This window comes from Mobula birostris, chromosome 1, assembly GCF_030028105.1.
Source record: "Mobula birostris isolate sMobBir1 chromosome 1, sMobBir1.hap1, whole genome shotgun sequence".
NCBI lineage: Eukaryota > Metazoa > Chordata > Chondrichthyes > Myliobatiformes > Myliobatidae > Mobula > Mobula birostris.
In genome coordinates, this window is record NC_092370.1 from 122,548,125 (window position 1) to 122,571,574 (window position 23,450).

A 23,450-nucleotide genomic window follows, 5' to 3' on the forward strand; every position below is an offset into this window, starting at 1 on the left:
TAAAGACAGCTGTGTGCCCTTTCTAAATAACGAGGAAACTTTGTTTTGCAGCCCTCATTTACTTTTTAAATTCTGCGCATTTAATTCAAATTTCCTTGAGCACCAGCTTGAGTTTAAACTCACATATCTAGATAACCTGGCTCTTTGGATTATACTCTTGTGCAAACCACAGTACTGCCACACTAATATATTCAATTACAGTGAGAACAACTAACTCAACGTGCGCTGGATTGAGAGTAAAACAACTGCTTTGTCTCAGAACCACAGAAAGCACAATTTAGAGTCCCCACCAACCCTCTATTTGCGAGTCAATTTGCACTATAGAATGCAGAGACTCTACCCGGTGGTTAAGCTCATGTGGCATGAGGTCAACAATCTATGACCCCCCCGTGGCCATGAGAAGGTAATAACAAGTTTACCCATCACCTGTCTGTACTTCTGGTCTCCTTATTGAAGGAAACGGCATGGAAATTGTGCAGTGAAGATTCGCAAGACTGAATCCTCAGATGAGTAAGTCAAAGTTAAAATGAAAGTCAAATTTATTGTCATATGCACAAGTTCATGTATGCAGAGGTGCATCATATAAGCAGCTTTCACAAACAAAACATAAATTAAGCATAAATTATACACAATTTACAAGAAACAACACAATTAGAACAAAAAGAAGCAAAGCTTATTGTTCTGCAAAGTGATCAAAGTGGTTATCATGTCACCTAACTGCAGTGGTTAGAGCTTTGTCAGTTGGTTCAAAACCCGAATGGTTGAAGAGAAGAAACTGTCCTTAAACCTGGTGGTGTGGGACTTCAGGCTTCTGTACCTCCTGTCTAATGGAAGAAGATGGCATGGTCCAGATGATAGATATTTCCTCCTTGAGGCAGTGCTTCATGTAGTTACTACTGATGCTGTGGGGGGATATGCACGTGACTTATTGGGCCAAGTCCATTCTCTTTGCAGCTTCTTACATTCCTGCACATCCAATTTGACATACCAGACCATGATGCAAGCAGTCAGGATACTTTCAATAGTTGCTTCTTGGTTTCAGTTCTGGTCACCTCACTACAGGAAGGATGTGGATACTATAGAAAGACTGCAGAGGAGATTTACAAGAATGTTGCCTGAATTGGAGAGTGTGCCTTATGAGAATAGGTTGAGTGTACTTGGCTTTTTCTCATTGGAGGGATGGAGGATGAGAGGTGACCTGATAGAGGTGTATAAGATGATGAGAGGCGTAGATCGTGTGGATAGCCAGAGTTTTTTTTCACAGGATTGAAATGGCTAACACGAGGTGACATAGTTTTAAGGTACTTAGAGGTAGGTACAGAGGGGATGTCAGGGATATGTTTTTCACACAGAGAGTGGTGGGTACATGGAATGCACTGCCAGCGATAGTGGTGGAGGCAGATACAATAGGATCTTTAGATATGTAAACGGAGCTTAGAAAAATAGAGGGTTCTCCGATAGGGAAATTCTAGGCAGTTTCTAGAGTAAGTTACATGATTGGCACAACATTGCGGTCAAGCAGCCTGCAATGTGCAGTAGATTTCTATGTTCTATGTTCTATGTTCTAGTTTGTCTTATCAGGATAACTTAAACAGAATAGGCCAATATTGCCAGGATTTTAGAAAACTGAAATGTGATCACATTGAAATTCTACATTCAGCTGGGGTGCAACAGAATAGACCAATAAAGATGTTCCCATCTTGTAAAGGCATCCAAAATTTGGATGGGCCATGGGTTAGCCACTTATGACTGAGATAAAGATGAATTTTCCAGAGAAAGCTGAGTCACTGAGTAGATTCAAGGCCTGATAGACAAGTTCCTGGAGATTGAGGTAAATAAATGCCGAGAAAAAGATTGGCCTGTATGGCAGAACAAGATCAATGGCCAATGTGGTCCTTCCTGCCTCTGCTTCTTATGCAAAATCCAACGATTTCTTCAAAGTATTTTGAAGTTATTCCACCGAAGTTCTAATATGGATGTCACCCCTGTTGGCTTTGTTGTGACTGTGATTGAGGTCAACGGAGAGACACTAAACTAGTGATATAGTCATCTTTATTGATCACAACAAACAGGCATTCTTGTGGAGACACTCATGTTAAAGTCTCCTAATCTCAAAGTACATCACATTTTTATACCCTTAAGATCAATGCTAACAGTAGGTGTTCAATACAGCTTCAGTAGTTACAATGACATAGTTCACTTCAATACTTTGGGTTGGCAATGCTTCCTTTGAATTGCATATCTACTGCAGTAGACACATCTGAATGTTCAGATGCCTTGCCTGAGCCAAACTAATTGCAAACTTCCTTGAACTTACACAATGTTCACATTGTAACAATGTTACAAATTGTTTAAACTCATAGATGATCCAGGGCAATTAACATATCCCCAGTGTCTTGTTTGGCTGATGCATATGCAAACGTCTCGTGGTCACCATTTTCCAAAACATACCTCTTAGGCTACGTCCACACTAGACTGGATAATTTTGGAAATGCCGGCTTTGCATAAAGCTGGCGTCCACACCAGGCATTTTTGAAAATACCTCCGTCAACATTAAAACAGGTATTTGGGTGAATCTCCTCCTACTGGGCATGCACAGGACACATTTACAGAAAACAAGCAAAGAGGAAACGATATACTTGGTGCACATTTGTCCAGTTACAGACTAGAAAAACTTAAAAAGAAATTGCCAAACGAAAGACTTGGTGCGCATTTAACCATATAACCATATATCAATTACAGCATGGAAACAGGCCATCTCGGCCCTTCTAGTGTGTGCCAAACTCTTACTCTCACCTAATCCCACCGACCTACGCTCAGCCCATAACCCTCCATTCCTTTCCTGTCCATATAGCTATCCAATTTAAGTTTAAATGACGACATCGAACTTGCCTCAACCACTTCTGCTGGAAGCTCGTTCCACACAGCCACCACTCTCTGAGTAAAGAAATTCCCCCTCATGTTACCCTTAAACTTTTGTCCTTTAACTCTCAACTCATGTTCTCTTGTTTGAATCTCCCCCACTCTCAATGGAAAAATCCTATCCATATCAGCTCTGTCTATCCCCCTCATAATTTTAAATTAGGAAGGGGAAAAAAATTATGAGAGAAAACTGGCAGGGAACATAAAAACTGACTGTAAAAGCTTTTATAGATATGTAAAAAGGAAAAGACTGGTAAAGCCAAATGTAGGTCCCCTACAGACAGAAACAGGTGAATTGATTATGGGGAGCAAGGACATGGCAGACCAATTGAATAATTACTTTGGTTCTGTCTTCACTAAGGAGGACATAAATAATCTTCCAGAAATAGTAGGGGACAGAGGGTCCAGTGAGATGGAGGAACTGAGCGAAATACATGTTAGTAGGGAAGTGGTGTTAGGTAAATTGAAGGGATTAAAGGCAGATAAATCCCCATGGCCAGATGGTCTGCATCCCAGAGTGCTTAAGGAAGTAGCCCAAGAAATAGTGGATGCATTAGTGATAATTTTTCAAAACTCGTTAGATTCTGGACTAGTTCCTGAGGATTGGAGGGTGGCTAATGTAACCCCACTTTTTAAAAAAGGAGAGAGAGAGAAACCGGGGAATTATAGACCGGTTAGCCTAACGTCAGTGGTGGGGAAACTGCTGGAGTCAGTTATCAAAGATGTGATAACGGCACATTTGGAAAGCGGTGAAATCATCGGACAAAGTCAGCATGGATTTGTGAAAGGAAAATCATGTCTGACGAATCTCATAGAATTTTTTGAGGATGTAACTAGTAGAGTGGATAGGGGAGAACCAGTGGATGTGGTATATTTGGATTTTCAAAAGGCTTTTGACAAGGTCCCACACAGGAGATTAGTGTGCAAACTTAAAGCACACGGTATAGGGGGTAAGGTATTGATGTGGATAGAGAATTGGTTAGCAGACAGGAAGCAAAGAGTGGGACTAAACGGGACCTTTTCAGAATGGCAGGCAGTGATTAGTGGGGTACCGCAAGGCTCAGTGCTGGGACCCCAGTTGTTTACAATATATATTAATGACTTGGATGAGGGAATTAAATGCAGCATCTCCAAGTTTGCGGATGACACGAAGCTGGGTGGCAGTGTTAGCTGTGAGGAGGATGCTAAGAGGATGCAGGGTGACTTGGATAAGTTGGGTGAGTGGGCAAATTCATGGCAGATGCAATTTAATGTGGATAAATGTGAAGTTATTCACTTTGGTGGCAAAAATAGGAAAACAGATTATTATCTGAATGGTGGCCGATTAGGAAAAGGGGAGGTGCAACGAGACCTGGGTGTCATTATACACCAGTCATTGAAAGTGGGCATGTAGGTACAGCAGGCGGTGAAAAAGGCGAATGGTATGCTGGCATTCATAGCGAGAGGATTCGAGTACAGGAGCAGGGACGTACTACTGTCGTTGTACAAGGCCTTGGTGAGACCACACCTGGAGTATTGTGTGCAGTTTTGGTCCCCTAATCTGAGGAAAGACATCCTTGCCATAGAGGGAGTACAAAGAAGGTTCACCAGATTGATTCCTGGGATGGCAGGACTTTCATATGAAGAAAGACTGGATGAATTAGGCTTATACTCACTGGAATTTAGAAGATTGAGGGGGGATCTTATAGAAACGTATGAAATCCTAAAGGGATTGGACAGGCTAGATGCAGGAAGATTGTTCCCAATGTTGGGGAAGTCCAGAACGAGGGGTCACAGTTTGAGGATAAAGAGGAAGCCTTTTAAGACTGAGATTAGGAAAAACTTCTTCACACAGAGAGTGGTGAATCTGTGGAATTCTCTGCCACAGGAAACAGTTGAGGCCGGTTCATTGGCTGTACTTAAGAGGGAGTTAGATATGGCCCTTGTGGCTACGGGGATCAGGGGGTATGGAGGGAAGGCTGGTGCAGGGTTCTGAGTTGGATGATCAGCCATGATCATAATAAATGGCGGTGCAGGCTCGAAGGGCTGAATGGCCTACTCCTGCACCTACTTTCTATGTTTCTATGTTTCTAAATACCTCTATCAAGTCCCCCCTCAACCTTCTATGCTCCAAGGAATAAAGACCCAACTTGTTCAATCTTTCTCTGTAACTTAGGAGATGAAACCCAGGTAACATTCTTGTAAATCTTCTCTGTACTCTCTCAATTTTGTTGACATCTTTCCTATAATTCGGTGACTGGAACTGTACACAATACTCTAAATTTGGCCTTACCAATGCCTTATACAATTTCAGCATTACATCCCAACTCCTATACTCAATGCTCTGATTTATAAAGGCCAGCATACCAAAAGCTTTCTTCACCACCCCATCCACATGAGATTTGACCTTCAGGGAACTATGCACCATTATTCCTAGATCCCTCTGTTCTACTGCATTCTTAAATGCCCTACCATTTACCATGTATGTCCTATTTTGATTAGTCCTACCAAAATGTAGCACCTCACATTTATCAGCATTAAACTCCACCTGCCATCTTTCAGCCCTCTCTTCTAACTGGCCTAAATCTCTCTTCAAGCTTTGAAAACCTACTTTATTATCCACAACTCCACCTATCTTAGTATCATCTGCATACTTACTAATCCAATTTACCACCCCATCATCCAGATCATTAATATCTTTGACAAACAACATTGGACCCAGTACAGATCCCTGAGGCACATCACTAGACACCGGCCTCCAATCTGACAAACAGTTATCCACCACTACTCTCTGATGTCTCCCATCCAGCCACTGCTGAATCCATTTTACTACTTTAATATTAATACCTAACCATTGAACCTTCCTAACTAACCTTCCGTGTGGAACCTTGTCAAAGGCCTTACTGAAGTCCATATAGACAACATCCACCACATTACCCTTGTCAACTTTCCCAGTAACCTCTTCAAAAAATTCAGTAAGATTTGTCAAACGTGACATTCCACGCACAAATCCATGTTGACTGTTCCTAATCAGATTGTCTATCTAGATAACTATATATACCACCTCTAAGAATACTTTCCATCAATTTACCCACCACTGACGTCAAACTCACAGGCCGATAATTGCTAGGTTTACTCTTAGAACCCTTTTTAAACAATGGAACAACGCGAGCAATACACCAATCCTCCGGTGCAATCCCCGTTTCTAATGACATTTGAAATATTTCTGTCAGAGCCCCTGCTATTTCCACACTAACTTCCCTCAAGGTCCTAGGGAATATCCTGTCAGAACCTGGAGACCTATCCACTTTTATATTCCTTAAAAGTGCTAGTACTTCCTCTTCTTTAATCATCATAGTTTCCATAACTACCCTACTTGTTTCCCTTACTTTACACAATTCAACATCCTTCTCCTTAGTGAATACCAAATAAAAGAAATTGTTCTAAATCTCCCCCATCTTTTTTGGCTCTGCACATAGCCATCCACTCTGATTCTCTAAGGGACTAATTTTATCCCTCATTATCCTTTTGCTATTAATATAACTGTAGAAACCCTTTGGATTTATTTTCAGCTTACTTGCCAAAGCAAACACTTATCTTCTTTTAGCTTTTCTAATTTCTTTCTTAAGATTCTTTTTACATTCTTTATATTCCTTGAGCACCTCATTTACTCCAAGTTGCCTATATTTATTGTAGATCCCTCTCTTTTTCCGAACCAAGTTTCCAATATCCCTTGAAAACCACGGCTCTCTCGAACTTTTAACTTTTCCTTTCAACCTAACAGGAACATAAAGATTCTGTACCCTCAAAATTTCACCTTTAAATGTTCTCCATTTCTCTATTACATCCTTCCCATAAAACAAATTGTCCCAATCCACTCCTTCTAATTCCTTTCGCATTTCCTCAAAGTTAGCCTTTCTCCAATCAAAAATCTGATTGTCCAGTTACAGACTAGAAAAACTTAAAAGGAAATTGCCAAACGACGGACAACTGATGGCTCTCGCGCAGGAGGACTTAAAACTAAAAAGCAAATACCGGAGCGTATGGAGACAACAGGCAGAGAGTTCACGGACAGTATGACCTGGCTGACGATGAACATTGAAAAACTAACTAACTCTGTTGCAGAGGGATTTGCAATGATGAGGAATATGATGGCTTCCCCCCCCGCCCCAGTACTTTTCACCACCACAATACCAGCCTCACAGCCACTACAATAGCTACACATGCAGACACACAGACCCCCGGATGCCCCCATTAACATCTTCCTCACTCCCACAGAGGGGTCACCCTGGAAACATTTCCTACAGCCATAGTCTCTTCACCGATGAAAGGGACGACAGCTACAACTAAATGCAATAAGGCTTGTTACTGGGCAAAAGTGAAATTTGCTGTTACCTCATTTATTTGCCTTTCCTTTTGCCATGTCTTTCTGTATTATTTTGCTGTATCTTAACATGTGCAATAAGATAAGTTACTGGGCAAAAGTGGTTTTATTTTTACCTGAGTGAAAATGAAACTTACAATTTTCCTTTCTTGGCCATAACATTTTCACGTCTATGCCAAACATAAGCTACCACTTAAAAATGACAATTTGGAAGTAGTGACAATTGCATCTATTGAATGTTTGCACAAGCAATACATTAATAAAGCACCTGGTTAAATGTATAAAACATGTCTGCATCAGTGTTATCTTGTATTTCCATACAATGTTACATTAGGCTGTTACGCATCTATTGTCAGGTATTGTTGTTGTGGTGCTGGAGGCTGCATTCAAGAAAACAATGAGATGTTGCGCTCCCGCCACCATCTGTTCGGACACGTCATGACGGCATTTTTAAAAAGCTCCGGTTACCCTGTACACCACACCGCCCAACCTGCGTTTTCAGATTTAAACACTCCTGCGAGCGTTTTAGAAAAGCTCCATTTTCGGGGGAGGAAGACGCCATTTCAGTGTGGACGGAGGGTCAAAACAAAGCGAAAAAGCTACGGTTACGGATTTATCCGGTCTAGTGTGGACGTAACCTTAGACTGTGGGCCAGCTGTACTTTTAACTTCAATTTACTGCTTGAAATTTACAATAAGAAAGATTGGTTTTGTCTGATTTAGCATCTGCTATATTCACATAACCCCAGAATACTCCCAAACAGAAGAGTTCTGTCCAGTGTCCTGAAATGTAACAGTAATAACAGTAATAAATCAGGAAAAAAACTTTTGCTATGTGATGTGCTTCACAAAGAAACTTTGTGGCAAACACTTATTCATTTGTTCATGTATTAAGCACATGAGATAAGGATCATGGTGAGCAAAGAACAGCCGAGTATTTGGTTCACATGTCACCATGTTCTGAATGTCTGTGCCTACATTTGGTACTGCAACAGTACTGAACATGCCAGAGGTCTGTTACATGTACGCCTGATCCCTTGCTCTGCTCTGGACTCACGGTTGAGTCCAGAGATGTTCTGTGCCCACCTGGACCAAGGTTTTATATACGTTTTGTACCTGGCCCTTCAGTTTTACGCGATATTGGATCAAGTGCAGCCCCAGCTGTTTTAATCGTGTTGCCGACATTCAGTTAAATGTTCAGTGATGTGTTTTCGTTCAAATTAATGCCAATATTTTCATTGTTTTATATTAGTTAATTGCATTTCAAAAGTTGTTATATCTTTTTTGGTAATTGGTTAAATATTTTTCACTTGCTTCCATAGGTTATCAGAGATACTCAGATACACTAACAATGTTTTGAGCAACTAGAAGCTAGCAAGGCTTCTGGGAATAAAGCTTCAGTTTTCACTGCCTGAGGCTTAGTTGCCACTCGAAGACCACTCTGCTTCATGGAAGGGCTGCGTAATGGAGCTTTCAGGATACTGGAAGCCACACAAAACTGGAGAGTGAGTGTAGTTATGGGGCCAGGACAAGGGGAAAGTAAGGGAAGAGTAGTCCAGACTGATTTGAGCTATTGTTTGTGTTTTGTATAACACTTCTGATGTCAACATAAGAACATAAGAAATAGGAGCAAGAGTAGGCCATTTGGACCATTGAGCCTGCTCAACCATTCAATAAGATCATGCCTGATCTGGCCATGGATTCATCTCCACCTACCTGCCTTTTCCCCATATCCCTTAATTCCCTAACTATGCAAAAATCTATCCAAACTTGTCTTAAATATATTTACTGAGGTAGCCTCCACTGCTTCAATGGGCAGAGAACTCCACAGATTCACCACTCTCTGGGAAACGCAGTTCCTCCTCATCTCCGTCCTAAATCTACTCCGCCAATCCTGAGGCTATGTCCCCTAGTTCTAGTCTCACCTACCAATTGAAACAACTTTCTTGCCTCTTTTCTATCTATCCCTTTCATAATTTTATGTGTTGCTGTAAGATCTCCTATCTTTCTTCTGAATTCCAGTGAGTACAGTCCCAGGCAGCTGAATTTCTTCTCATACACTAACCCCCTCATCTCTGGAATCAACCTAGTGAACCTCCTCTGCACCACCTCCAAAGCCAGTATGTCCTTCCTCAAGTAGGGAGGCCAGTACTGCACACCCTGTACAGTTGGAGCATAACCTCCCTGCTCTTAAATTCAATCCCTCTAGCAATGAAGGCCACATTCTATTTGCCTTCTTGGTAGCCTGCTGCACCTGCAAGCCAACCTTTTGTGATTCATGCACAATCACTCCCAGGTCCCTCTGCACAGCAGCATGCTGCAACTTTTTTTTTACTATTTAAATAATAATGTCAAGGTGACTGAATGCCATAGAAGGAGCACATTTCCAGCTCATGGTCCTCTTGTTTAAGAAAAATAAAAGCAGGCAACATCCTTGTGATAGAGCAAAACTTTTGGAACTCTATGGAAATTTTCTGATAAGAAATAGGCAGATCACAGAGCAAAAGAATAAGTTGTCCATAGAACTTTTCCTCTGAGTATGGTGAATATGACCTATTCATATTGTGATGAAGTTCCATATGTGATGTTAACAGAACACAAAAGAATGAATGTCAGACCATCGGCGGACACAAAAGAATATTCCTGATACTATACAGTATATGCAGAGATAAAGAAATGGCAGGAAAATGAGATACCCAAAGGGAATCAAGAACTGGTGAGTGGCACAATTGCATCGCAGTAGCACTGATAGCTTACAGCTTGAAGTCTTGACCTCCGGTGCAACTCAGATCACAAGGAGAACATATGGAGTTTGCTCTCCCTGTGATAATGTGGGCTCCCTTGGCTGCTCTGGTTTTCTGCCATATCCCAAAGATGGCTTGGTAGGTTATCTGGTCACTGCAAATTATCCCTAGTATGGGTGAGAGACAGGAAAATTGGGGTGGGCATTTGATAGTAATGTGAGAGAGAATAGGATGCAAGGAAACTTGGGAAACAGGATTGATGTACAATCCAAGAGTTAATATCAACTCAAAGGGCTGCATGTCTTTCTGTATTTTATATATATAGGCATCCGTTAGTCCGATAAGACCATGGATTTGCGCCTTGGAAGGTTTCCAGGGTGCAGGCCTGGGCAAGGTTGTATGGAAGACCAGCAGTTGCCCATGCTGCAAGTCTCCCCTCTCCACGCCACCGATGTTGTCCAAGGGAAGGGCACTAGGGCTGATACAGCTTGGCACCAGTGTCGTCGCAGAACAATGTGTGGTTAAGTGCCTTGCTCAAGGACACACCCATTGCCTCAGCCAGGGCTCGAACTAGCAACCTTCAAATCACTAGACGAATGCCTTAATCCCTTGGCCACGCAAGGATCCAGATTATCATCACAAAGTGAGTTTCTTCAAAATTTGAATAGATCATGTTCACAATACTCAGAGGAAAAGTTCTGTGAACAACTGAAGTTCACTCTTTTGAGAATTATTAACCAAAGAAGTTTTCATATTAGGGGATTTGTACTGACTTACTTTTACATATCAGTTTTAACAGAGTGCAGTGTCTCAAAGTGTTTCATAGGAGGTATGAAACAAAATTCAATACACAAGGAGATATTGGAGCAGTCTTCCAGAAGCGCGTTGAAGGAGGTTCAAGTGTCTTAAAGGAGCAGTAAGAAGAGGAGAAACTTTGGGGGGAATTTAATATCTTAGTCTAGGTAGTGAGGGTGGGGGAGGGGTGAAGGGATATGGTCTCCAGAAGTTGACACATTGTAACTGGCATTGCATGAGACTTGAATTTCAGGAGTTTGGAGGCATCACAAAGTGCAAGGGTGGTGGAAGTTAGAAAGCATTATTTACATTCCTGGTTTACCTCTGTTTTGTTGTCTGCGTGATCTGCTGAATTGCTAGATCCATAACCACTTTATAATGGCACATAGATTTCATTGAATTGGTTTTTTATTTTGCTTCCCATCTCAGTCATTCCACTCACAGTCTGGTATGGAAATACAAGACCAGAGTAAGACCATAAGATATAGGAGCAGAATTAGGCCATTTGGCTCATCGAGTCTGCTTCACCTTTTTAACATGTCTGATCCATTTCCGTCACCCCCAGTTTCCTGCCTTCTCCCTGTATCTCTTCATTCCCTGACTAATCAAGAATCTGTCAACCTCGGCTTGAAATATACCCAATGACTTGGCCTCCACAGCTGCCTGCAGTAATGAATTCCACAAATTCGCCACTCTCTGGCTAAAGACATTCCTCCTCATCTCCATTCTAAACGTATATCCCCCTATTCGTAAGATGTGTCCTCTGGTCTTAGATTCTCCCACTATAGGAAACATCTTCTCCATATCCATTGTATCGAGGTCTTTCAACTTTCAATAGGTTTCACTGAGGTCCCCCCTCATTCTTCTCAATTCCAGTGAGTTCAGGCCCAGAGCCATCAAACATTTCTCATACAATAAACCTTTCAATCACAGAATCATTTTAGTGAAAACTCATTTGCGCCCTGCCCTATATCAGCACATCCTTTCTTAGATTAGGGGCTTAAAATTGCTCACAATACTGTAAGTGAGGCCTTACCAGTGCCTTATTAAGCCTCAACATTACATCCTTGCTTTTATGTTCTAGTCCTCTCAAGATAAGTGCTAACATTGTATTTGCCTTCCTCACCACTGACTCAACCTGCAAATTAACCTTCAAGGAATCCTACACATGGACTCCCAAGTCCCTTTGCACATCAGATTTTTCAATTTTCTCTCCATTTAGAAAATAGTCTACACTTTTATTACTTCTACCAAAGTGCATGACTAAACACTTTCCAACATTGTATATCATCTGCCACTTCTCTGTCCATTCTCCTAATCTATCTAAGCCCTTCTGCAGCCTCTCTGCTTCCTCAACAGTATCTGCCTGTCCACCTATCATCATATTTTCTGTGAACTTGTCCACAAAGCCAACAATTGCATCATCCAAATCCTTGACATATAACATAATAAGAAGCAGTCGCAACATAGGCCCCTATAGAACACCATTAGTCACAGCTAGCGAACCAGAAAAAAATTATCTTTATTCCCACTCTTTCCCTCCGCCAATCACCCAAAGCTCCATCCATGCTAACACCCTTCCTGTAATACTAGATGGAAGAGCTGATTGTGGACTTCAGGAAGTGTAAGAAGAGAAAACATGAACCAATCCTCATAGAGGGATCAGAAGTGGAGAGAGTGAGCAATTTCAAGCTCCTGGATATCAAGATCTCTAAGGATCTAACCTGGTCCCAACATATTAATGCAGCTGTAAAGAAGACACAATAGCAGCTATATTTCTTTAGGAGTCTGAAGAGATTTGGTGTGTCACCTAAAACACTCAAAAGCTTCTGTAGATACACCTTGGAGAACATTCTGATATGGGGGAGTGGAGGAGCATTGGCTACTGCACAGGACGAAAAGAAGCTAGAAAAAGTTGTAAAATTAGTCATCTCCATCTTTGGTACTAACCTCCATAGTATCCAAGATATCTTCAAGGAACAGTGCCTCAGAAAGTTGCCATCCATTATTAAGGATCCCATCACCCAGGCGATTCCCTCTTCTCATTGTTACTATCAGGAAGGAGGTAGCGAAGCCTGAAGGCACACACTCAGCGACTCAGGAAAGGCTTCTTCCCCTCTCTGCTATAATCTTCTTTCAGCCACTATTCAGTGATGCCCACAGTGCCATACGTGCCAATTTGTATCTGTGCTACAAGTTCATCTACCTTATTCTGTGTACTGTGTGCATTCAAATATAACACCTTGAGTACTGTATTCATCACCCTTTTTGATTTTGAGCCCCATTTACATTGCAACTCATCCTGTTGACTGCAATTTTGCCCCATCATCAGCTTGTCATTTCTAGTAGTGTCTCTACATATTGCCTCTGTTGGTAAACCAACTATTCCATCCTCAGTCCTATCACTCTGGTTCTCACCCCACTGCTAAACTAGTTTAAACCAACCCATAAGGATATTGGAACCACCGTTGCCCTTGAATGGAATGTACTACAAAAAGTAATGGATATGACCCAGTCCATCACGGGTAAAGACCTCCCCACCATTGAGTACACCCACATGAAACACTATCGCAGGAAAGGAGCATCTATCATCAGGGGTGCCCACCACCCAGGACATGCTCTCTTCTCATTACTGTCAACAGGCAGAAGGTACAGGAGCATCAGGACTCACACCACCAGGTTCAGGAACAATTATCCTCAACCATCAGGCACTTGAATTAAAAGGGATAGCCTCACTCATTTTCAGTTGCCTCATCACTGAACTGTTCCTACAACCTATGGACTCACTTTCAAGGACTCTTCATCTCATGTTCTCGATATTTATTAATTTATTTTTGTACTTGTACAGATTGTTGCTTTTCCACACTGGTTGAACTCCTGAGTTGGTGCACTCTTTCACTGATTCTGTTACGGATATTATTCTATTATGGATTTTTTGATTGTGCCCACAAGAAAACTAATCTCAGGTCTGTATATGGTGAGGTATATATGTCCTTTAATAATAAATTTACTTCGAACTTTAAACTTTCTCCACCCTCCGAATGGGCAAAAAAATACAAAAACCTGAAAGCACATGCCACCAGTCTCAAGGACAATTTCTGCCTTACTGTTATCGGACTCAAATGGACCTTTTAGATGCTAAAAGGTACATTCTTGATCTCTCAATCAACTTTGTCATGGCCATGGACCTTGCACCTTATTTCTCTACCTGCACTGCACTTTCTCAATATCTGTGACACTATATTCCTTGTTCTGCTTTTCCTTTTTGTATTACCTCGATGTACTCATGAATGGAATGATCTTTCTGGATGGCAGGCAAACAAAAGCTTTTCACTGCATCTTGTTACATGTGACAATAATTAGCCAATTGCCAATTACCAAATAACGTTCACCACTAGATGTCACTTGTGTCCATCCCGCACATGGTGCGTTACTGCCACCTAATGACAAAACTGCTGCAGCGATATCATTGGCTGAATGCTAATTCATGAACTAGTTTCAGATATACCCCAAATCCCTTCATAGTCTCAGTTTGTTATGCAAGCTATACTCTGTAAATGGTGCAGACTTGACAATAGTTCTTCAGAATAGCTTTGCACTGGGTTACATTGGAATCAGTGTTTGATGCCTCAATGTCTCAAAGCCTGTGTTGCAAAGTTGTCAATATATGGGAATGGTCGTTTAGAAGGCCAATAAAGGATGAAACCAAATGTCTGGTCTACCAACCTCTTCTTGGTTTGAAGTGACATGGACATCAAAGAGCCATCCCTTTCAATTACAGCTCGCACCATTTTCATGTTTCCTGTCCACTTCTGTGGTTGGTTTGCACTTTTATTTGTTTGGTCCTACTTTGTAGATTAAGCAAGCCTTCTCCTGTATCTGTCATTCAGTAAGGCATTGCATTGCACAAGTGACACGACCAAGTTGTGGAAAAAGCACTTGCCTTCAATTGGCTCCATCTGAAGACTTGAGCCAGAAGAAATGAGGTGCATCTTCATTACAAGAAGGATATGGAGTCCATGGAGAGGGTGCAGAAGAGGTTTTCAGGATGCTGCCTGGGTTAGTGGGAAGGTTGGACCAACTTGGGTTGTTTTCACTGGAGTGACAGAGGCTAAGGGGTGACCTAAGAGAAGTTTATAAAATTATAATCTTTTACCCAGGGTCGAAATGGAGTGGCATGATAGTGTAGTAGTCAGCACAACACTTTACAGTACCAGTGACCTGGATTCTATTCTCGCTGCTGTCGGTAGGAAGTTTGTACGTTCTCGCTGTGACCACACGGATTTTCTCCAGGTGCTCCGGTTTCCTCCCACAGTGCAAAGACGCAGTGGTAGGTAGATAAATGGGTCATTGTAAATTGACCTGTGTTTAGGCTAGGGTTAAATTGGTGGTTGCTGGGTGGCATGACTCAAAAAATCAGAAGGGTCTACTCCGCGCTGTATCTCAATAAATAAATAAAATGTCTCACATTAAAGGGCACACATTCACGGTGAAAGGGAAAGCTAGAAGTAGATAGATAGGGCAAGTTGCTTTATACCAAGAGTAGTGGGTCCTGGAATAAGTTGCGACCAGTGGTGGTGAAGGAAGATATGATAGGGGTGTTTAACATACTCTTCCATAGGCACATGAATATGCAGAGAATGGAGGGATATGGACCATGTGCAGGCATTGGCTTAATTAGTTTGGCATGTTCTTTTCTACATTCCATGTATGTCATGTCTACGTAACTTAAGTAAAATATTAGGCTGACCTACTTTATATTGAATTGAATTGAATTGAATTGACTTTATTACTTAGATCCTTCGCATACATGAGGAATGAAAATCTTTATGTTACATCTCCATCTAAATATGCAATGTGCAACTTATAATGATTTGTAATAAACAGTATGTACAACAGGACAGCCAATATAACATAGAAATACAATTATATCAGCATGAATTGATGGCCTGGTGGAAGAAGCTGTCCTGGAGCCTGTTGGTCCTGACTTTTATGCTGTGGTACCGTTTCCCAGATGGTAGCAGCTGGAACAGTTTGTGGTTGGGGTGACTTGGATCCCCAATGATCCTTCAGGTCCTTCTTATGCACCTGTCTCTGTAAACATCCTGAATTGTGTGAAGTTCACATCTACAGATGGCGCTGGGCTGTCCTCACCACTCTCTGCAGAGTCCTGCGATTGAGAGAAGTATAATTCCCATACCAGGCAGTGATGCAGCCAGTCAGGATGCTCTCAATTGTGCCCCTGTAGAAAATCTTTAGGATTTATGGACCCATACCAAACTTCTTCAACCATCTGAGGTGAGAGAGGAGCTGCTAACAAGACAATTATGCATATCACAAAGCTAAGCTGCTAATTTTGCAAGATAGGGTACAAGCAACAGAAGGTGATGTGATGGAAAACTGCTGAGTTACAAATCTTGAAGTAGTATTGTTCTATATCTCACACCCATATAATATCTCACACAGATATAATATGTAGATATGCAGCATGTTTCACATTTGTGATGGATATGGTCCTGGATATAATACAATTGTCAATAGCTCTCTGTATAACTTTTACAACAAGTTGTATGGTGAAGGTGTCTGTGTGAAGAGGGTACATTTTGGATTATGTTCTAAAGTAATAACAAGGTGTGTCCAGTTCTGAGAACCAGACTTTTGACAAGAAATGTTGACACAAAAAACAGTAGATACCGGAATATGAAGCAACACAAAAAGCGCTGAAGAAACTCAAGAGATCAGGCAGCATCTATGGGGGGAAGTGGACAGTCAACATTTTGGGTCCAATGATTTGTATGAAGGTAACAAGTGAGGGTGTAGAAGAGATTTATTAGAGTGATTCCATGGATGAAGGGTTTTAGTTATGTGAGTAGACTGAAGAAGCTTCTGCTGGTCTCCATAGAATAAAGCTTGCAACAGGATGTCCAGGTTCAAAGTTCAAAGTACACTTATTGTCAAAGTATACATACTTTGTGATACTGGTATATAAATTATAAAGTATATACATAAAGCAGATGGAGGGAAGTTGTTTTTGATGGTGGTGGGGTCAAGAAAGATAATGAATACACTTGACAAAAGAATGAAAAGCAAGGTGAAAATAAATGATTCAATTCATTAAGTGATGAGGTCTAGAATGCATCACCAGGGTGAATAATAGAGGCCGATTCAATAGCACCTTTTTCCAGGGAGCTGGATAGGGAGGTACCTAAAAGGAAAGAATTTGCAGTGCTCTGAGAAGATTTTAGGGAAGTTGAATGAACAATATTCTTTTTCGGTAGGGTTGACAGAGAGGCAATGCGCCAAATGTCCTCAGTTCCTGCAGTAACCATCCTACAGTGCTGAGTTACGTGGGACATGATGGGACACATCAGTGGCTGCATTTAGGAGCCCTTGCGGTAAAAATAGAACCTGTCTCTCTTAGTCACTAGATGGCAATATTGCCCCCTCAGACTTGGGATGAAAGAGCACTTGGTAAAATTTGCTCAGTTGATGATGTAGTCAGATTTCTGTTTATTTTTAAACCTAATTAACTACTTTTAAAGGTTAAATTGTCTCCTTTACAGCAATTCAAGCTGGTCTCATTGCGACTCCGGAAAGGAACCAATACCTTTAAACTAGCTCAGTCCACGGGTTATTGCAATTGTGAAATGAGAATATTTATCTTGTTGAGGACTGCATGTTAAATCAAATAAGATGCACACCCTATCTGTAGCCTAGACCGTGCGGAGATAGATGGGTCAGCAGCACCAATGTGTGTCACTGAGTACTGTTTTAACTTACACCCAAGTCTTGTTCTCCCATTACCCCAATGACCTAATTGAGGCACAAGAGACTAGATGCTGGAATCTGGAGCAACACACTACCTGCTGGAGAAATTTAATGGGATGAGCTGCATCCCTAGGAGGAAAGGGATTGGTGATGTTTTGGGTTGAAAACCTGCCAATGACCTACACAGTATCCTAATTTTAAAATCCTTTTCATTGTTTTCAGTGTTCTGCAGTCATCCCTTTTCCAATCCTGTAGTCCTACGAGATCTCTGTGCATTCCTGGACACTTGTGGATCCTCACATTTAAAAGTATTCTCAATGCTGGGCTGCCATATGTTCAATTGCCAAGTTCCAAGTTTCAAGTTCAAACTTATAACCAGGATATACTCCTAGGCGGATCTTTAGTTTCCTGTTACCTCTGCTTGATGGCAGCAATAAGAAGAGGGCATGGCCCTCTTGGGGTCCTTAATGAGGAATGTGCCACCCTGAGACACCACCTCTTGTGGATGCTCTTGATGGTAGGGAGCATTGTAGTGATGACAGAACAGGTTGAATCCACCACTTCTGTAGATTTTTGTGTTCCTGTGATTTGGAGTTCCTACACCAGGTTATGACGCACCAGAGTGGTAGAAGTTTGTCAAAGTTTTCGATGATATGCCAAATCTCCTTAAATCTGTAAAAACTAGTTATCTCTGAACTCCTCTTTTCCTATTTTTCTTTCAAGGAACTCCATAAAATCTGACTCTGTGGCTAAGTTTTTGCTCACCTCTGCTGACATGTCCTCCTGATGATAGCTCTGAGAAAATATCACAACATTAAGAGTTCATCTTTTAATTATAAGGAGAGGCTAGATTTGTTTTCCTTGGAGTAAAGGAGGCTGAGGTAGGACCTGTTCGAATTACTGTATACAAAATTACCACAAACGGATAAGGTATTTCCCCATAATGGAGACACCTAAAACCAGAGGGTTGAGGTGGAACTAGAATTTGTTTATGATTGTCACATGCACCGAGATGCAGTGAAATACTTTTGTTTTTCGTACCATCCAGACAGGAAATTCTATACATAGGTACATTGAGGTAGTAAAAAAGAAAATGCAAAGCAAAGTGAGGACTGCAAAGGTCTGAGGGGATCTGAGGATGTAGTTCTATCCAGAGAATAGTAGCAATCTAGAACAAACTCCTGGGAAGTTCTCAGCCATAGGAACTCTCACAACACTGGATGAGCTCTTGAACATAAAGGGTGGTATACAGAGCTAGTATAAATGGACTCCTGATTGTCACCAAGGGGATAGTAGATCAACAGCATGGATCTTCAAAGTGTGATAAACTATGAGATAAAATGTAGAGGATATGTTAAAACATATAACATCATTAATGAGGGCCCCTCAGTGGATCCCACAAATTGTCCTTCATTTCATTTTACACACTTAACAATGTAATTAGTGCAACTGGAATCCATGAGCCATGAGCAAGAAGACATAGCAACAACTCAGGAATTGCTCAGTTAAAACTGAGATGTGCAGACTTCTCCTCTCTCAGAGGGTAGTGAGTCTTTGGGTGGTGAAGGAAAGATCACTGAATATATTTAAAGTGGAGGTAGATAAAAAAGATTGAGGAATTGAGGACTATGAGGAACTGGCAAAGAAGAGGATTTGAAGGTAGCAAAGATAAACCTTGATCACATTGAATGGTGGAGCAGACTTGAAGGGCAGAGAAGCCTGCTCCAGCTCCTGTTTTCTTGTGTTCTTGAACTGTTTGATATTTGTTTAACACAAATACAGGGGTCCCTGGGTTATATACAGTTTCTGTCCTGAGAACTGTTGATAAGCTGAATTTTCCATAAATTGAAAGGAACAATATCCTCAAAGATAGAAATGTGAAATCTTTAGCCTCAACAGCCCATGGGGTCTGATTTGCAAAGAGTGGACAGGGGAAGATCAGTATAAGTGATGGAAGCTGTTATCAGCAAGTAAATGGTGACAACTGTTTGTCTGAATGCCACTTGGGTGGAGTGACAGGAGAGAACTAATCAGTGAGAGAAAAAAACTATCAGCAGTTTAATAAAAGAAAGTGTGCACTTATATGATGCTAGGTGCCTTTGATGCTGCTGCAGGTAAGTTTGTTTTTATTGCACCAGTGTATACATGTACTTGTTCATATGACAATAAACTTAACTTCCCTTGAGAAGAGATTCAAGTATTACACCAGAGAGCTGAGTCTGGGAGAACTTGCATGAGGTTGGATTGTTGTAAGTCAGGTCATCCCATAATCTGCAACCCCCTCCCCCCACCACACACATACACACACCCCTCATAAAATAACCTTTTGCTGAAGGATTCTCCCACTCATTCCTGGTATTTGGATAATATTTTCTGCTTCATGGATTTGCATGAAAAAGTTTATCCTAATGCAATTCTGGTTCTTTACCCATTCCCCTTATATCTGTGCCTTCTGGGAGAGCAGTTTCTCAATTCACTTCATGAATTTAGACATCTATCATGCATGCCTTCTTGGCCATAGTTGCTCTTGCAAGGACAATCTCAATTTCTGCTGACTGGCCATGTAACTCTCAGGCCTAGAGCAATTTTATTGAATTTATTCTCCAACTTCTCAATTTCCTTCCTAAATTTGTGGAATTGTTAACCATGTCAGAGGAAAGGCTTTAGACCTGATATGGTTCTGGAGTTACATTTAGTCAAGTCCATACAAGCACATGAGACCTCCTTTCCCTGGTGACACTAATGAATCAGATTAGTTCTCACCAACTTCATGGTCACCATTATCTTTTTAGTTCTTAATTTATTTAATTGAATTTAATTCCCCCTTTTGCATTCTGGGATCTGAACATGTCTCATAATCAATACTACAGACCTCTGTGTACGCTAGGAAGTTAATCACTATGCTATTGCAACGGACTTCTTATGGAATAATATAATATAATCATCAAATATTGCAGCAAAGAGGCAGGGTTCGTCTGTGTTAATGTTTCGCCTTTGAAACAGCTTTCCAGCTCGTCCTATTTTTCACTCCCTTTCTCCAATATCACTGAATGTATTCCCTATTAACAATAGCATATAGGAAAATGATCTTCGGCCCATTATATCTGTGCTGAAAATGATGCCAAAGTAAACTAAATCTCTTCTGCCTGTACATGATCCATTTCTGTCGTTTCTCTGCATATTTATGTATCTAAGGGCCTCTTAAACAACACTGTCATGTCTGCTCCCACTACAACCTCTGGCAGTACACTTCATGTACCCGCCACTTTCTGTGTAAAATAAATTGCCCCCCCAGGTATTTCCTATAAGCTATCCCCTCCCACTTTAGGTGTACGTCTTCTGGTATTTAATATTTCTACCTTGGGAAAAGGGTTCTGGCTGTCTGCCCTGTCTATGCCTTTCATGATTTTAAAAACTTCTGTTATGTCTCTCCTCAGCTTTTGATGCTCCAGAGAAAACAACCCAAATTTGTCCAACCTCTGGGGACAGATCACGAAAGATTTATTACTGAAGTAATAAATCTTTTAAGCAAGGATTGAGCCATTTGGGCCAATACTCATTGGCATTTAGAAGAATGAGAGGTGGTAATATTAAAACATATAGGATTCTGTGCAGCTTTTACAGAGTGAAAGTCATGAGGATGTTTTCACTGGTAGGGTTAGCTAGAACTAGGTGGCATAAAGTGGTATAGGTGGCATAGAACTAAAGTGGCATCCATTTTGTATCGAGATAGAAAAGACCTATTTTTCTCTCAAAGAATCAAAGTGTCATGCAGCAATATGTCACAGAAAACAGGCTCTTCAACCCAACTGTCTATGCTGATCAAGGTGCCTACCTGAGCTGGTCCCATTTGCCTAGTTTAACCCATCACCTCTAAACCTTTCCTATACATGTACCTGTCCAAAGTTCAGTTAAATGTAGCAACTGTACCCACCTCTACCATTGCATTTGGTAGTTTGTTCCATATATGTACCTCCCTCTTGTGTGTAAAAGTTGCCCCTCAAGAACCTTTACAATTTTTTCTCCTCTCACTTTAAGCCAATACCCTGTAGTTTTAGACTCCCCTACTTTGGAGTGTCCAAAAGCCAATCTTCAGCTTCCTACACACCAGGGAAAAAAAATCCCAGTTCATACAACCACTGCCTGTAATTCAGACCCACTAGTCCTTGTGTTATTCTCATAAACTCAGAAGAAAGCAACATCAAGACAGCAGACTGCTGGTCTCCTGCTCTCATTGTTGTTGCAGGAGCGATCTGTCTCTCCCTCACTAGTGAGAGAGCCTGTTTGAGATAACAAAGCACTGGAATGGACTGGGGTTTTGATGGACTCTAGATCAAGGTCTCTTTGGGGGCTTTTGCATGGTGGGAGGAGGGAGTCTATGCTTTTGTCAGTGCCTTTGCTGGTGCAATTGTGGGGAGGGGAGGGGGAAGGTCAGTGCTTCTACTGCTGCGTGTGCATGGGAGGGGGAGGGGTCTTTGGGGTTCTGATGTTTCTGTCATTCATTCTTTGTTTTCTTTTCTTTTGTGGATGTCTAAGAAGAGTGAGAATTTCAGGTTGCATGCTATACGTTCCCTGATATTAAATTGAAACATTGAACCATTGAACGTTCTCTATACCCTTTCCAATTTAATGTCATGCTTCCTACTGCAAGGGGACCTAAGCTGTAAACAGTACTCCCAATGTGGCCTTACTAATGTTTTGCATTGCTGTAACATGATACTCCAATTCCTGTACTTAATGTCCAGATTGATGAAGACTTTCTTAACAACCCTATCTACCTGTGTTTTCATTTTCAGGGGACCATGTACCTGTACCCCTAGGTATCTCTGTTCTTCAACCCAGGGCACAGCCGTTTAATGTACAAGTCATAGCAGTGTTGGGAATCTCTGAAATTCTCAACTTTGGAAATTTGTGGAGTCACTGAACAAGTGAAATGTAGGGTAAAATAGATGCTCGGACAACAGGGGAATCAAAGGTTATGGAGAGCAGGCAAAAAGGTGGAGTCCATGATCAGATTAGCCATAATCGTATTCAAATGTAGAAGTTGGAGGCAGAACTGGGGGGAGTTCTTTGGGCTTTGGTGTTCTCACATTTAACTGTCGTTCATTCTTCGGGGCACTTCTCTGATTTCGTAGATGTTTTGTGAAGAAAAAGCATTTAAGGATGTATATTGTATACATTTCTCTGACATTAAATTGAACCTTTGAAATGACAGAAGTGCACAATCCCATATATCATACCGCCCATTCTTTTATTTCCTACATTCTTAGGCATTTGTCTAATTGCTTTTTGGACACTACTTCTTCCCTTTCTATAATCTCATAATCTTATAAACTTCTTTCAGTCCTGATGAAAGGTCTCTGCCCAAAACATCAACTGTTTACTCTTTTCCACAGATGTTGCCTGGCCTGCTGAGTTTCTCTAGCACTTGTGTGTGTTGCTTAATCTTCTATCAGGTCTACTCTCAGCCTTTGACACTCTAGAGAAAATAACCCAAGTTTGTCCAGCATCTTCTTATAGCTCATATCCTATAATCCAGGCAGAATCTTAGTAAACTTCTTCAGTTCCCTTCTCAAAGCCTCAACATCTTTCCAGTGGAAGGCAACCGGAATTGCACATTGTGAAATTTATAAACCCAGACGAACTCAAAGGCATGCACACCAGGAAATCTGTCAGCAACAAAATGTTGGCCTCTTTGAAAGCAGAAGGACAATGGTAAGATTTTTACCAGCATGCTGGCAGTAGAATAGTACTTGAGCAACAGTTACTTGTGAGCAGCAGCTAAGTGGATGCAATCATTTCAACTCTCTTCCAAAAGAGGCTGTCAGGTTGATGGATATTATTCCCATGAGTTGCATG